At 44.1% G+C, this 16794-nt stretch overlaps 2 long non-coding RNA genes across 2 annotated transcripts in view; one reads left to right on the forward strand and one right to left on the reverse strand.

Moving 5' to 3' along the window:
- LOC129485727 (uncharacterized) overlaps window positions 1–6701 on the forward strand; it is a 60507-nt gene extending 53806 nt beyond the window's left edge. Inside the window, exon 5 of the long non-coding RNA XR_008658776.1 lies at window positions 5633–6701. This is a non-coding gene — a long non-coding RNA (uncharacterized lncRNA). The remainder of the gene's footprint in view (window positions 1–5632) is intronic.
- Window positions 6702–14888: 8187 nt separating this feature from the next.
- On the reverse strand, window positions 14889–16540 carry LOC129485728 (uncharacterized). The gene is made up of 2 exons (XR_008658777.1): window positions 16402–16540; window positions 14889–15070 (listed from the first exon to the last, which is right to left on the reverse strand). It is a non-coding gene; the product is annotated as an uncharacterized lncRNA (long non-coding RNA).
- Window positions 16541–16794: the final 254 nt, after the last annotated feature.

Below are 16794 nucleotides of genomic sequence, written 5' to 3' on the forward strand. Positions count from 1 at the left end.
AGTATTAAGAGGTAGGACCTTTAAGGGGTGACTAGGTCATGAGGGCTCTGTCCTCACGAATAGATTGATGTTGTTGTGGGAGTAGGTTTGTTATAAAATTAAGGTTGGCCCTCTTTTGTGCTCTCTTGCCATTTGATGCCTTTTGCCATGTTACGACATGACGAGAAGGCCCTTACCAGATGTCATGCCTTGATCTTGGACTTCCTAGCCTCCAGAACTGAAGCCAAATAAATTTCTGTTCATTATAAATTACCTAGTCTGTGTTATTCTAATATAATAGCATAAAATAGACTAAGATACTACATTTTGTTTGAGATGGAGTTTCACTGCGTCGCCCAGGCTTAAGTGCAGTGGGCGTGATCTTGGCTCACTGTAACCTCCGCCTCCCAGGCTCAAGTGATTCCCATGCCTCAGCCTCCCAAGTAGCTGAGATTACTGGCACATGCCACCACGCCCAGCTAATTTTTGCATTTTTAGTAGAGACGGGGTTTCGCTATGTTGGCCAGGCTGGTCTTGAACTCCTGACCTCAAGGGATCCACCTGCCTCAGCCTCCCAAAGTGCTGTGATTACACGCATGAGTCACTGCATCTGGCCTAAAAAATATCACATTTTAATAGGCCCTGCAATATGTGGTAGTGGGACAGGCTCTCTCAAAAAATACTAATTTATTGATGATGACATGATTTGGTAGCATCTGAAATCAGGTCATCTTCAATTGAAATTGAAAATGGCATTGAAATCATGTTAACAGGACTAACAATTTTGGTCAGGCGCAGTGGCTCACACTTGTAATCCCAGCAGTTTGGGAGGCCGAGGCAGGTGGATCACCTGAGGTCGAGAGTTCGAGACCAGCCTGACCAACATGGAGAAACCCCATCTCTACCAAAAATACAAAATTTTCCGGGCATTGTGGCACATGCCTGTAACCCCAGCTACTCGGGAGGCTGAGGTAGGAGAATCACTTGAACCCAGGAGGCGGAGGTTGCAGTGAGCCGAGATTGCGCCATTGCACTCCAGCCTGGGCAGCAACAGCAAAACTCTGTCTCAAAAACAGCAACAACAACAACAAACAAATAAAAAACAAGACTATCAATTTTAACAATCTGGAACAATATTTTTGGAACATTTTTAAGTTAAGCAGAATGAATATGATTCAAAAAACTCATTGTACCTGTACAGAATGAGGAAGATACAATTTAATAGCTGCCTGTGTGAAAAAGGATTTAGTGGCATTAATTGCTTATATGTTTTTTGAGTCAGTAGCACAATGTCATTGCATCAACAGAAGTACAGTGTGTGGGGAAAGAGAGGTGATAGCTTGTTTCCACGTCGCACAAGTCATAACATGCCTGGAGGATGTGCTCAGTTCAAGATGTGTCACATTAAAAGGGATATTAGAAACCTGAAATGCATCTGGGTGAGACTGTCTGAGGATATCTGGGAATGATGCATTTGAGAAACAGTTGAAATTGGGCATTTAACCTGGAAACTAAAATGACATACAGTATAATGCAAGGACTGGCCCAGACACTGGAAGGAGCATCATGTGTATGATAAGAGTAGGCTTGTACCGTGAGATTTCTGAGTGTGAACTAGAATCAGTAGAAGTGAAAATTAGAGACAGATTCCAGCACACTCTAAGGTGTTTGCGGGGAGATGAAGGAAGAGAATTGGGCTTGGAATTGAATTCCAGTTGTGTGACATTGAGCAAACCACTTAGTCACTCTGAATCTCAGGCTCCCCTTTTATGAAACAGAAAGAAAAATTTTCCCTCCCTGATAATTTTAGGGAGTCAGTGAGATAATATTTGATAATACATGGCCAAGTGTGGCAACGAGCGCTGATTCAATTACTTTTGAAAACAGCATTATAAAACTAGAGCAGTCTAACCACAAAATTGGCTATCTCAGGAAGCAGTGAGGTCCCTGTTACTGGAGGCATGCAAGTCTAGGACAATTAACCTCTTAGGAATTGAGGGTGAGAATCTTGCACAGGTTTTACTGCTAAATAGGAGGTTAATGTACAATGAACATGATTTATTGGGTCCCTTCCAATTTTAAGAGTCTCTGCAGACTGGCATCACCAGTCTCTTTCCCTGGCTATTAAAAATGCAGGTGGAAAAATTGCTTCATTCAACTGTAACGCTATTCACCTCTCTGCCCAAGATAGGAAGGCAGAAATGACTTTATTTTGAGCATTTCATTCCCAACTCCCTAATTGAACCATCTTCCTTTGAATTCTAAAATGGTATCATTTCCATTTTATAAGGTTATCAAGGGCATGTATTTCTTCAAAAGTGGCACCATACAGAGTAGCTTCCTATGTGATCTGATTTGAGGAGGGCAAAGGGAGATTGAGTTGCACCAAATTATTTTTTTCCCATTGGTCCTGCTATACATCTTAAAATCCCTCTATTCTCTATTGTTGTAATTTTTTTATATATAGCTATCAAAATGTGAATGTTATCTAGGGTGACTAACATCTTAAGCCATTATCTATCTTTAACATCATGGCCAGACTTAGTCTGGGCATTAGTGTGTTATTGAGGTGCTCATGAAAATGCGCTGCCGAGTTCTGCTGTAGGGAGCATCATTGGCTGATGCCCCCAGCAGTTAACACTCTGGATCGTCCACTGTGTTTGCCCCTATGCCACATTTCCTGTGGACTGCTCCCAGCTAGTGACTGACCATGGTGGTGATACTACTACAGGTCCATTCCTGAGAGATGCGAGACTCCTCCGACACACGACTCTGATTCAAGGGCTCCCCATCAGCTGGCTGAACTTTTCTAGGAACTGTGCTGCAGTCCCAGACTCTTCCTATCCAGTCCCCTCCCTCCGGGTCTCCTTCGCAGGCTTTCAACCTGCATTGTGGCCTGAAGGCTCTGCCTGCCTCTTCCTGCTCCCTCCCCTTTATCCTTCACAGGCATTTCCTCCAACAAGCCTCTTGCATACTTAACCCCCGGAGGACCCAAACTAACACAAGTGATGTCAGGAGTTGGGTGAAAAGACAGGTGGTAAAATGAGGTTGTGAGATGGGCTTACTCACAGCCTGGAAGGCAAAGAGGGCACCATCCTGAGTGATAGATAGAAAATGAGTGATCTCTGGCACAGAGTGAAGACCCAAATACTAAACTTTTTACCCATGGTAACCTGGAAAACTCCCCAGTGATGGGAGCCACCTTGCAGGAGTAATGAGTCAGGAGTTTGAAAATTGTAGGGGCAGGGGGAGATGTCTGCAAGGACAGTGGGGTTGGCTGGTTACTACTCATTTGCACTGATGCCCTGCAGGGGATGAGATGGGAGCCTTTCTAGTGAGAAGCTGAGGCCTTGACAGGCAGTTAAAGGCTAAATGTGAGAGCCAGAGGTTCTCTTTGGCAGTGAACAAAGAGACCCCCATCTCCTGCAGTTGACACTGGACACAGCTGAGCAGTGTCTATCAGTTAGACAGTTACTTAGAATTGCAGAGCAGGTCTGTTATGCTAAGGTCAGGGCCCTGGATGAGAAAACCTGGGGCCCTGGAACATGGAAGGGAGACATCTAAGTGGAGGTCTCTGAAGACTGCCCCAAATCCTCTGAGTTTGCCAAGGCAACCCACCCTTTCTTAGAACAAGCCAGTGCTTCCCCTCTGTGGGAGAGGCTGCAGAGACCTCTCCTCCACGGGTCCACAGGAGCTGCTCCCATGTCCTCACCTGGCTGCCAGGTGAACATCAGGTTAAATCCCAGCATTATCTGGCTGAGGACTTGCTGGGCTTGAGAAGGAGGAAAGAGATTATACACTGAAGAGGCTTCAGGACTTGCTAGAATGTAGCTGCTATCAGAGGAGTACTCCTGGAAATAGATTTTGAGGGTGCTGGATCAAAGGGGCTGGAGTCTATGATTAGATTAACAAAACTCATTTTCTTGGGCACCCTTTGTTGAGACACGGGATTGAACACTAGTGACGACCCTGGGGGATGAGGCAAATTCATTGTTAGACTGGCTCATAGAAACCTGGAAAGAGTGATGGCCCTTGCTGAGAAAAGTGAAAATGCAAGAGTTTCCTTGGCAGACAGTAGAGGAAGGCATAAAAAAGTGCAGGCAAGTAGGCATGCTAGAGTGGGTGTATTATGCAAGACCAGGAGACCAATCAGAGGATTATGTTCCCGGGGAGGGCCCAGATGACACGGCGGTCACCATGGCTGTTGGGAAATCTGAGTCTACAGGGCTTGTTGATGGTGCTCTTCTGAGGTCGGGGATGATAATATAAATCACAGAAGTAGATTTTTGGGCAGTGGCCAATGGCCTGGACATCTGGTAAGGGGAGAACTGAGAGACTGGAGACAAGGAGGTCTGGGCTACAGGCATGGGAATGGATGTACTGATGTGGGAACACATTTGTGTCACATATTAGCATGCACCAGAAAGCATTCACCTGGTTACTTGGTTACTTGAATAATCAAGTAGACAAAGTGGCTCAGCCAGATGCGGTTAGCAGCCTTTGCCGTCAGCCACCATAACTGGCAGAAAGGGCAAATGCACGGAGGGAAGGAGATGGAAGTTGAGTTTGGGCCCAGAAGCAGGGAGTCCCAATTAGCATGGGAGTTACTGCTGCCTGAGTGTGCAGCCTGTCAGCCACAGACAATACACTGAGCCCCTGTTATGACAATATTCCTTGAGGGGACAGATAGCCTCTTGTGGCAAGCCAACTACATTGAGCCCCTTCTATCCTGAAGGGTTGGCAACTTATTTTCACAGGAATAGACACCTGTTCTGGACATGGTTTGCCTTTCCATGTCAGCCCCTCAGCCAGCACCATCACTGGACTTATAGAATATCCTAGTCACAGGGATGGGCTTGCACACAATATAACACCTGACCAGGGAACTAGCTGTGGGCACAGGAGTGGTCCCATGACCATGTATCACACATCAAATCCAGAAGCAGCCAGCCTTGTGGAGGACTGGAATGGCCTCCTAAAGGCATAGCTCAAAAGCCAGCTTGGAGGCAGCATTCAGAGGGTGGGTGACATCCTCCAGGCTGTAGCCACGCATACGTTAAATCAGAGGCCTATATATGCCACTGTGTTCCTTATGGAAGAATGCATGGGTCTGGAACCAAGAGGTGAAAGCAGGAGTGGCTCTACTTATCACTCCTAATGGTACACAGGGATTTTGTGATTCCTTTCCTCACAATTGGGAGTTCCCATGGGGGGTGTACTCTTGCAAGAGGGCACAACAAGGGTCCCATTGCACTGTAAGCTAAGATTGCCACAAAGGCACTTTGGACTCCTTGTGTCCAAGGACCAGCTGGTGGGAAGAGGGTTCACCATCTGGGGGGGCGTCACTGCCCCTGTCAGCAGGAGGAGATAGGGTGCTTCTATACAATGGGGACAGGGAAGAATTTGCATAACCTAGAACCCAGGGCATCCACTTGGATACCTATTAACACTCCTGTGCCCCATTTCGACTGTGAATGGACACATGCCACAGCCCCATCCTCTGAGCCCTGCCTAGATGATAGCTGAGGATGAGGGACCTTTGAACGGACAGCGGAGGAGGCAGAGGATGAGAACGAGATGGATGTGGTCCCAGGACTAACAAGGAGCAGTGTAGTTCCTATTCCTAACCTCTCTCATCCAAATCTCTCCCCAGGAAGAGTGACCTATGGGATCCATGGAGGAGCTGTTTCCCTAATCTGTGTAAAGTAGATCTTGCCATGTAATAGGGTGACTGCGACTGCACTGGCCATGAAGAGGCACAACTCGGACCTCGGATCTCCTGCTGCAGAGAACATTGACTGACAGCCCAGCAGCTCCTGTCTGGATCTACCACCTGTTCACAGTGAGGCCAATGTCCCCCAGGCTGCTCCCAGACCAGGGCTGAGCATGGCACGGTCCTAATGCTCTTAAAGACCTCTAGATCTCCCTAGAGATGTAGGACTCTTCCAACAGGCCACTTTGGCTCAGGGCTCCCCATCAGCTGGCCTAACCTTTCTAGGAACTGTGCTGTGGCTAAGGCTCTCTCAGCCCAACCCTGCCCTTCTCCCTCTCCTTCACAGGGGCCAGACCTGCACTTCCACCTGCAGGATCTCTTTGCCTGCTTCTGCTCCCTCCCCTTTCCTTAACATGGGCTCCCCAGTAAATCGTTTACATGTTTAATCCTGACTCTGCATCTGCTTCTCCAAGGACCCAAACTAACTCACATACAGTAGAAAATGATTGACTTTTGACTTGGTCCTGGATTCATATCTTGTCTCTGCCGCTTACTAACAACATAAACTTCCATCACTCAACCCCTCCTTATTTTCCTCATCAATTAAAACATTTCTTACTCCTAAAGTTATGGTGAATATTGGAAGAGGTAATTTTGGAAGAGCACCTGTGATGTGCCTCCTAGAACAGGGATAGTTTGTTCCTTTCTCGTCATTATCCTTTAGCAGTGATGGAATGGGACTCTATGCTGCTGAGTTTTGATAAGAGATTGTAAGGAAGTGAGAGAGGAAGAATACCAGCTGCGGCACATGGCAAGTCTGCCTCCTGGGTCAGGTTCCCCTGACAGCTTTGGTGCCTGGGGCATAAAGATGCTGGGTGCCAGGGAAGGGAAGGATAGGGCACTGGAGGGAGACCAAATTCAATCATTTTAAATCCAGTCCCCAGTTCTGTGCAATTCTTAGTGTAAAGTTTTTAAAAAGAACATTAAAGACAGTTACAAAGCCGAGAAATGGTCCTGTCGCTCTGAGCAGCGCTGGCCATGCTTAACCCACCACCCCCATCACCTGCACCCACCCCTGTCTCAGGGCCCTTCATTGTCACACACAAAGGGGCCTCACCTCTGATTCACATTCTGAGGAGAGCAAGTTAATGGATCAAAGAACATGACTAATGGCCATGGAACTTTCTGAAGAGCCCGGAACATTTAATGATGATGAACAATTTAGTCCACTTCAAGTGGTTTACATAAGCTCCACATACTTCAGCATTTGCTTAGCAACATGAAATAAAGCTTTCTCTGGGGTTCCCAACGTTTGGACTGGGCCCTCTCCCAGCACCAGCTGGCCCGTCTGCAGAAGGTTCACTCTGTGTGAATTTCCTTGCTGGAGTGTGAATTTCCTCACAAGGGACAAGGGGAGGGAAGGAAAAAAGTGGACAGAACTTTAGTTGTTTTCTGTGACAAGGGACTTAAACAAGTCGAAAGGGGGCTTCGAGTCCCTGCTCTCACTGGGCTGATGTGAGCATTAAACTAAACGTGAGAACACATTTAAAGCACAGAGAAACTGCCTGGCATTTCAGTGCTTAATAAATGCTTTTTGTTATTGTTTTTAAAAAACAATATCCTCTTTTCCCTATTGCCCTTCCTCCTCCCTATAACACTCCCTTCTTCCCACTTACCTCATCTTACTTGCTTCCTCGAAGTCTTTCTGACTCGATGGAGACTACATCAATAGTTCTTCGCTTAGCGCTGTTAGAACTCGGCGTTTCCAGCCTCACGGGGCCCACACACATTTTGTCTTGTATTGTGCTCCAAGCACACATCTTATCTTGCTTGAGGAGAAAGGGAAGCCAGGGAAAGTAATGATTGGCACATGGGATGAGGAGCTGGAATGAATGGGATTCCACCATTAACTAGCTATGCAACTAAGCAAGTGGCTTATTCTTTCTTAGCCTCAGTTTCTTATCCATAAGATGGGAAACTACAATTTACCTCATATATTTGTTGTGAAAATCTGGAGATGACTACACAAAGCACCTGGTACATAAGACAGACATATTTTGTTATTAATTTATTATTTAATTTCTCTTTGTATCTGTGAGAGAATATTGCAGGAAGGACACATTATTCACTTCATAAATGTTTGGGATAAAAGTGAATTGTGTTTTTGCACACACTTTAAAGATAAAGATTGCTATGAAACTGGTGTTTCCCATACATTCCTGAGCATAAGAATCTCCCGGAAAATTTGCTTTGGTGGGTCTGGAGTAGGATATTTTAATATGCACCTTAGGGCATTCTGACATCTGACATTGGGAAAACCGCTGTAAAGTAAATTCAAATGATGCTTACACCCCTCAATGATTATGTGAGAGTGTCCGTTTTGTGAAAAGAGTGGACTTATACAGGTCTCTTAATAATGGACACACTGCTGCCCAATTGATTTGGGCAAAGCAATCACCGTAAAGTGTGAGCATGGTGGAGAAGCCACATCGCCATTTAGGTACAGCTGGGTCTGAGCCATGAGCAGCTCTAGTCGGCACTGCATCGCTAAGTGGACTCCGGGCGCCTTTTCTTAATTGAATGAAACCTCAGATTTCAATTTATTTCAAAGCTGCATAAGGTGATAATTAGAAGCTTAGTTACATCTAATGCCCTGAATGGAGGTCCCAGGATTGTCTCACAACAGTCAAGAGGTCTGGACGGATAATTACCATCACTTCACAGCAAGAATTGCCAACCTCAGAGCTCTAAGGAGAGAATGCCCATGGAACTGAGGGCTTTGAAAATCCACTCAAGTGTTGCCCCAACTTTAGCACTGTTATCAATGAAGAGATTTTGTCTTTTATGGTGCTGGGTTGTCAGGAAGGGGTTTCTTTTACATGGCATGGATTTCCTTTTCATTCATCAGTCCACAGTGAGGTGGTTTTAATGAGGCAAAAGCTGGGCTGAGATCAAGATGAAAGCAGAAAGATCAAGGACCAACGAGGAAGAAAAAAGAATACTCAGCCCAGGAGCAGCTTCCATTCTTCAAGGACAATCTTGAAGGAGATTTCCTAGGGGAAGCATTTGCGGTTTTAATAACAGGCTTGAAATTTAAGCTCAATCTATTTCTGGGCAATAAAGGAAGTATCTTTAGTGTTATCTGATTTATCTTAGATAGATTCAAAATGAATAGACAGCAATCTCTGGAATATTTCACAGGGTGTAACTCAAGCCAAGTAATTCCAGAAAAGCAAGTAGTACTCTATATGCTCAAGCCTCAAAATCAAGTTCAGAAATCCAACAGGCTCGTTTTTGAACTCTTGAATAGAAACTGAAAAGCAAGGATACTGTATTTGGGTTACACATACTACTTTATAGCATACACTATTTGACATCACTCCTTATTAAAAATATTCCTTCATCTCTAAAGCTTAAAGTGAATGGTGTTATCTCCAATAGACACTGGAAAAAAAATGTTGGAGAACAAAACACCCAAATCTGCTCACTATCTTACTTTATAGAAAATGTTTTGAAATATTGATGCCTCTCTTTAGATGGTTATACATAAGAGATTTGGTTGTTACTGAAGCATTTCATTTATGCTGAGACAAGTAACACAAATATGTGTGAAGGTGACTTGCAAGTTGAAACATTATGTCATGGGGGCTCAAGTAGGGACCAAGTGCCATGATGTGTCATATTTCCAGACTGGTCTGAGGTCAAGATGCTTAGTGAGTTCATCTAGCTGACTGCCCAGGCCTCCACATCTCATGGTGGTATTCATGAAGTAAAAGAAAACTGATTTTTCTGCGGTTAAAAAAAAAAAAAGATTTGAAAGGAAAGATGACCAAGTATTGTTGACAGAAGTAAACAGAAAGTTGAGATCAAAGACAGTTCTAGTTCTTAACTAGAAAACCGAAGTCTGGGGTAAATGAAACAATAGAATGTAAAATTCAGCAGTGACCCGATTCTATGAATATGAACAATTCGCCATATACTCTCCAAAGAAAGAAATAAATAAAGAAAAACACTTTGTAAAACAGTTTCAGCTGGTGTCTCAGCTCGTATGAAAATTGCTCATCAAATGAGAGATAAAATTTTAGTGGAAATTGAAAAGAAAATTTGTGTTATAATGAAATACACAAGAAGCCTATGCCTGCACAGAAAACCGATTTGGGTGAAACCCAGAGATTTCCATAACTGAGATTGTGAATATTTGTGAAAAACTGGATACTTATCTTTCAAATGGATTAAGTATAGGAAGAAATGCACATCTCTCTCTCTTTCTCTCTCTCAATCATCTGTATATCTACCTGTCACACATGTATATATGTTTCTTTCATCTATCCATCCATCCAGTCATTCTTTTTTGGAAAAATAAGAGAGATATGGCCGGGCTCGGTGGCTCAAGCCTGTAATCCCAGTACTTAGGGAGGCTGAGGCAGGCGGATCATGAGGTCAGGAGATCGAGATCATCCTGGCTAACATGGTGAAACCCCATCTCTACTAAAAATACAAAAAATTAGCTGGGCGTGGTGGCTGGCACCTGTAGTCCCAGCTACTCAGAGAGGCTGAGGCAGGAGAATGGTGTGAACCTGGGAGGCAGAGCTTGCAGTGAGCCGAGATAGCGCCACTGCACTCCAGCCTGGGCGACAGAGCAAGACTCTGTCTCAAAAAAAAAAAAAAAAGAAAAGAAAAATAAGACAGATATGTGTATGACATTGTGCTAGGAGGAAGGATATAGACTTTAGGGAATACAGACACGTAATGGAGGGGGTCTAAGACACATCACCAGGAAAGAGCACTTTTTTTTTTTTTTTGAGACAGGGCCTTGCTCTGTCACCCAGGCTGGTGTGCAGTGGCGTGATCACTGCTGACTACAGCCTTGACCTCCTGGGCTCAGGTGATCCTCCCACCTCAGCCTTCTGAGTAGCTGGGACTATAGGCCCACACCACCATGCCCAGTTAATTTTAAATTGTTTTGTAAAGATGGGGTCACACTATGTTGCCCAGGCTGGTCTCAAACTCCTGGGCTCAAACAATCCTCATGCCTCAGCCTCCAAAAGTGCTGGCATTACAGGTGTGAACCACCATGCCAGAAAGAAAACTGATTATGAAATAAGGGCAGGCCTGGTACAAAAGTGGAAAGAAGGGAACCCTTATGGTTTAGCTCTTCTTACCCACTTTCCTCTCACTCTACTTTTTGGCATTATGCAATTTGACAGCAAGGCAAATCCGCTCAACCTTATTCATTGCTTGATTTTTTTTTTTCCAAAATGTTTTTCAAATAATCCTTGATTAATTGGCCCTACAGATGATACATCACAGGGCAGCTTGTCAACAGGTATGGAGAATTATGCAGGAATGAAAGGAGTAGTTTGTAACTTGGTCTTCTGTGCCTTCCTATGAGTTTCTGGTGACTTGAGATGAAGTATTAAGGGCTCTTTCTTGTTGCTGAGTTTGCTGTCTGCACAGATGGGAGCTGATGGTTAAAGTGACTTTAGACAGAGGATTGAGAAACAGGGACTAGCTTTCTGTCTTTTAGGATCTCAATATAAACTCATCTTATTCCACTCCGGCTCCTTTTCTTACAGGAATAAAAATAATAGCAAAAACATTAAGGCGTAGTTATTAAAGGGCCTTTCCTGTATTAACTCATTTATTGGTTACAACTACCCTAAGAAGTGGATGCCATTATTACCCCCACTTTACAGATGAAGAAAAGGGGCCCAGAGAGATTAAGCAGTCACTCAAAATCACACAGTTAGTAAACTGCAGAGCCTGAATTTCAAACAAGATCTGGCCCATAGTTTTCCCCAGTCACGAAGTACACTGCTTCGGGCAGCAAAGGTGACTAGATGAGGGAAATGTCCCTCGTCTGCATGTGACATGAGAGCAAAGCCAGTCTTCCTGCCAGTGGACCATCTATTGACTTTCCATCCTTCCATTTCATATGATTGACTTTTATGCTGAAAGGGCAAACGTCATTAAGAGCTTTAGAACACATCACAGTGGGAACTAGGAGAATTTGGAACTCTTTCCACCTATGCTGTGGTTGTCTCCCTATCTCTATGTCCATTGGCTGCAATAAAGATAATGGGGGTTAAAAAAAGATCCTCAAAGGAAGATACTGTATGTTTTACTGGAAATACGTTTCCCTTATTCTGAAATCAGTAGGTAATGGATTGCTGCCCTGTGAACAGAAGCCAGAAAGCTGTTTGGCTTTTAGGGGTTCCAGTCTCCTCAGTTCCTACAGATGAGTAGCAGGCACTGGAGGTGATGGAGGGTGTGAGGAAACCATGGACTGGGGCCAGGTCACTTCTTTCCTAACTGAACATCTTGAAGTGCTTTTCACAGTCTCTTTTTAAAACAGTAATAAAATATTTCAGAAATAAAAATCAAAGTCCTTATCTTAGCTCACAAAATCATTTTCTGACAGTGGTCAAAAAGAAAAAAAAAAAAGGTGAGCCAGCTCCCTGTAACCTTGACCTTTTCTCTTTTCTGTGAAACAGTTTTTGAAACTATTTTAAGTTGTTGAAGGGACATTCCACTTGAAGAAATGATGAACGCAGTTGTGATAGGCTGGCGGGACAAAAGTCCAGGGGAGTGATCTGAGGTCAGGGGCTTCATTGACCTATATCTGCCAATTTTGCAAAAGAGGGCAACTCCTTAGAGTGGCTGGATGACAGCCAGGGCCACCATGACAGGCATGCCCTAAGCCTGGAAAGTGTTTTCCCATCAGTGCCGGTAACCATTCTGGGGAAGACAGCTCAGGCTGTCCTGAGCACTGGGAGAGCCAGAGAATGCCCTTTCCTACTGGAGGTATTATCTTTGCTGTTTCCTCCTTTTCCTTTCCTTTGAGACCCCAAAAGATGTATTTTGATTGAGGGAAAAATGCAGTCCAAAAGTGAGCTCATCTAGATGTGGTTGTGAGTGTTTTTGTCCCAGCTGGGCTGGGTCCGATCTAAGCGGACACCTTGGGCCCTGAGAGTCTATAGTGCACTGCTGAGATTCACAGAACCAGGCCGCTGCTGAATTTCTTATTCCACTGCTTGACTTGTCCCAAACTTTCTGTTTGTAGTTAAGAACTATAACTGTCTTTGATCTCAACTTTCTCTTTGCTTCTATCAGCAAGGGAACCCCACTGCTCCCTTTTTCTTGTTTGCATTATTTTCTCTCATTTTCCTAATTACAACAGTTTCTTTTGAAATAATTTAGCCTTGGCCTGAACTAAAAAGAAAAGATATCTGTGAGTTTACATACATGTCTGAATCCCCCATTAGATTGTGCCTTCCATAAGAGCATGGTTCAGTGACACAGCAGAGCTCAAGAAATGTCCATTAAGTCGGTAAACACTCAGGCCACTGTCCTCCTCTGGAAACTAGCCCCATCACATCCGTTCTTTCCAATGACTGTGGTAAGCTTCTCGATTCTTGGTGCCATCTCCCTATGTGTGAAGCCTATGTATTACCATGTACTAACTCTGTGACTCTGGGCAGGTTTTTTAAACCTCTTAGCGCCTCAGTGTCCTCACTTATAAGAATGACCTTCATAATAGGACTTACTTTTTTGGGCTGTTGGGAAGACAAAATGAGATAATCCATGTGAAATCCTTAGAGCAGGGGTGTCCAATCTTTTGGCTTCCCTGGGCCACATTGGAGGTAAAAGAATTGTCTTGAGCCACACATAAAATACACAAACACTAACGATAGCTGAAGAGCTAAAAAAAACACAATCTCATAATGTTTTAGGAAAGTTTATGAATTTGTCTTGCACCACATTCAAAGCTGTCCTGGGCCACATGCAGCCCATGGGCTGTGGTTTGGACAAGCTTGCCTTAGAGGATTACCTGGCTTTTAGTAAATCCTCAATATACATTGCGTCTTATTCCTGGTTCAATGCTCATGCTTCTTGCGGGATGATCAACTGAGCTATTCTTCTTTGTCAAAGGACACTGGGGCTCAGCACACTTTCAGAGCAGAGATGACCAGTCTGCCCCTTGTGTAGTGTAGACCGAGGCACCTGGGTCTGAAACTGTGATGGCTTCTTCTCCACTTCCTATCAGGGCACGTCAAACCACCTTAAACTTAGAAGCATAACACTGCATCATGCTCACTCATTCTGTGGGGCAGTAATTGAGACAGGACCAAGTGAGGATGGCTTGTGTGTTCGCCAGTGCTGGGTCCTCATCTGGGAAGACTCGGTCAGCTGGGGCTGGCATTACTCTCACATTTGGCATCTGGACTGGGGTATTTGTTTTCCAAGGCTGCTATAACAACATGTGATAAACTGAATGGCTTGGATCAACAGAAATGCGTTCTCTCACAGCTCAAAATCAACACATCAGCAGTTCCATGCCCCACCAAAGCCTCTGTGGGAGGATCCTTCCTTGCCTCTTCCAGCTTCTGGTAACCACGGGTGTCCCTTGGCTTGAGGCAGCATCATTCAGTCTCTGCCTCCATTTTCACAAGGCTGTCTTCTCCATGTGTCTCTGTCTTACACTTAATGTGTCTCTTATGTAAGGACACATTAAGGGCCCACCCTACTGCAATGTGACCTCATCTTAAGTAATTATATCTGCAATGACTTTATTTCCAAATTACCTAATCTGGTAGGGACTGAAGGTTAGATTTCACCATATCATCTTTGGGGACACAATTCAACCCATAATAGCTGGGATGACTCAAAGGCCAGTCTCAGCGGGGACAATTGACGAAAGCCTACACCTAGCCTCTCCATGCAGCCTCTCCACGTGACTCGGGCATCTCACAGCATGGTGACTGGATTCCGAGAGGGAGCTGCATGGCCCTCTCAGACCCAGGCTTGCAGCCACACAGTGCCTTGTCTTTGCTTCTCAGTTGGTCAAGCTGTCACACACCACCCAGATTCCACCTCTTGGTGTAAGGAGCGGTAAAGAATTTGGGGGCCATGTTTTACCCCACTCCTCACCTCCAGCTCTTTCCCTCACACAGCCTGGGAACAGCTTTTTCTTTTTTTGTTTTTCAAATAGCTCATTTTGATTTCCATATTAAAATACAGAATACAGGATCTCTTCTGAGGAAATAGAAAGGTTATTCTCTTCCTCATTCCCATAAAACATTTTTCAGTGTCATTTTGAAAACAGGATACTAGCCTGAACTAGTGTATCTTTATATTTTAATTTTCAAATCACCAGAGAATTTTTAGGAGGACAAAATTAGACTTGGAAAAAGTATTTTTGAAAAAAAGAGAACGAATTTTATGTGAGCTAAAAATAGACAACATGACTGAAGTGATTACAAGTTGTTGCTGGGAGGCTGAAAGAGGCTGTCAGGTGAGAATGCGGCGGTCCCACAGCTATGAAAATCAAAGCTGCCATGTAATCTTAGTCGTTGCTGCTTGATTTTGGAGAACAAACTGCCAAAATATTGTGGAGAGATGATGTGAGTATCAAATCATCTTATTTTCCTATTTTTTTCTAATAGATTCTGAAATACATTAAACACACACTTTCCTACTGAGATTTCTAAAATGGGACTTGGAAAACAGAAAAATATTTAAGCATCCTCTTTCAGGCCAAGTGATATGGTTTGGCTGTGTCCCCACCCAAATCTCATCTTGAATTATAGTTCCCATAATCCCCATGTGTCGTAGGAGGGAGCAGGTGGGAGGTAATTTAATCACGGGGGTGGTTACTCTCATGCTGTTCTTGTGATAGTGAGTGAGTTCTCACAAGATCTGACGGTTTTATAAGGGTCTTGTCCCCCTTTTGCTCAGCACCTCTCCTTGCTGCCACTATGTGAAGAAGGACGTGTTTGCTTACTCTTCTGCCATGATTAAGTTTCCTGAGGCCTCCCAAGCCATGCTCAACTATGAGTCAATTAAACCTCTTTCCTTTATAAATTACCCAGTCTCAGGTATATCTTTATTAGCAGCATGAGCATGAACTAATACACCAAGTGTTACTAAAAATTATGACTTTCTACTTATGTGTACCAAAAACATGTATCAAGACATCGGTAGCAGCATTATTTGAAGTAGCCCACAGCTGGAAGCTAAGGAGATGCCATTCAGCTGCAGAATGGATACACTGTGGCATATTCACTGTGGTACATGTGGTGAGGGGACTGATATAAGCTACACACAACAATATGGATGAATCCCACAAACAATGATGAGGGAAATAATACAGACACAAGAGATCACACTCATCATTTCAGCTATATCAGGTACAAACACAGCAAAATTAATCTATGCTATTTTAAGGCCAGATAACAGTTATTCTTCAGGGGCAGAGTGCCTGGAGAAGGTTAGGGGAAGGGGCTTCCCGTATCTTTCTGTTTCTGGGTGCCAGTTGCCTGAGTGTGCTCATTATGTGAGGCTATGTACTTATATGCACACTTTTCCCTATGCATATCTTCTTCAGTAAAAAATTAAAAATAAAGTATTTGCATTAAAATAACCACCAGGCTGTGACAGAAGACCGTATTCAGGTATTCAGAGGACATGCAGTAAGCATTCTTCTTGTTGAGACTTACAGTGCTCATACCCTCAAATGACCCACTCTCTTGGCCTTCCTGGTTATATGTTTTAATGCAACAAATTATTTTCTTGCTTTCTTCTTTTTTCTTTTACAGTATAGTGGGGTACTATCATCTAAATCTCCAAAAAGGTCATTCCACTCTGATCCCTGTTTAAAGAGAGAAAAAAAGGAATAAAGGAGCCTTTGAAGGCAGAATATTGCTCACTCATCTCTTTGAAGGGACCTCAGACTGCAGAGCAGAAGAACCACTGGCTACATCAGCTGGGGCAGAGGGGGATGAAGAGAACATTATGATGCCTGCAAAAAAGTGGGCTCTGCAGGATCTCCAGTCACCTCCCTTCCCTTCAGATCCAGAGCTCTCTCTGGTAGGACCTTCCAGAATTCCAGAATTTTTGTTCCACCTTCCATTGCTCACTTCTATTACCATTACTAAGATATTCACATGGAATTCTGTGCAAACCATTTTTTTTTCTTTTGGTGCCCTCTTTGTTTTACTTCCTCTATTGGGACTAACGGCCATCTGACTTGGGGGTCCTTTGTCTTTTGTGACAAACCACCCTCAGCAGATTTCCTTGAGGTCCATTTGCTCAAGGACCTT

The sequence above is a fragment of the Symphalangus syndactylus genome, chromosome 7, assembly GCF_028878055.3.
Source record: "Symphalangus syndactylus isolate Jambi chromosome 7, NHGRI_mSymSyn1-v2.1_pri, whole genome shotgun sequence".
Taxonomy (NCBI): domain Eukaryota; kingdom Metazoa; phylum Chordata; class Mammalia; order Primates; family Hylobatidae; genus Symphalangus; species Symphalangus syndactylus.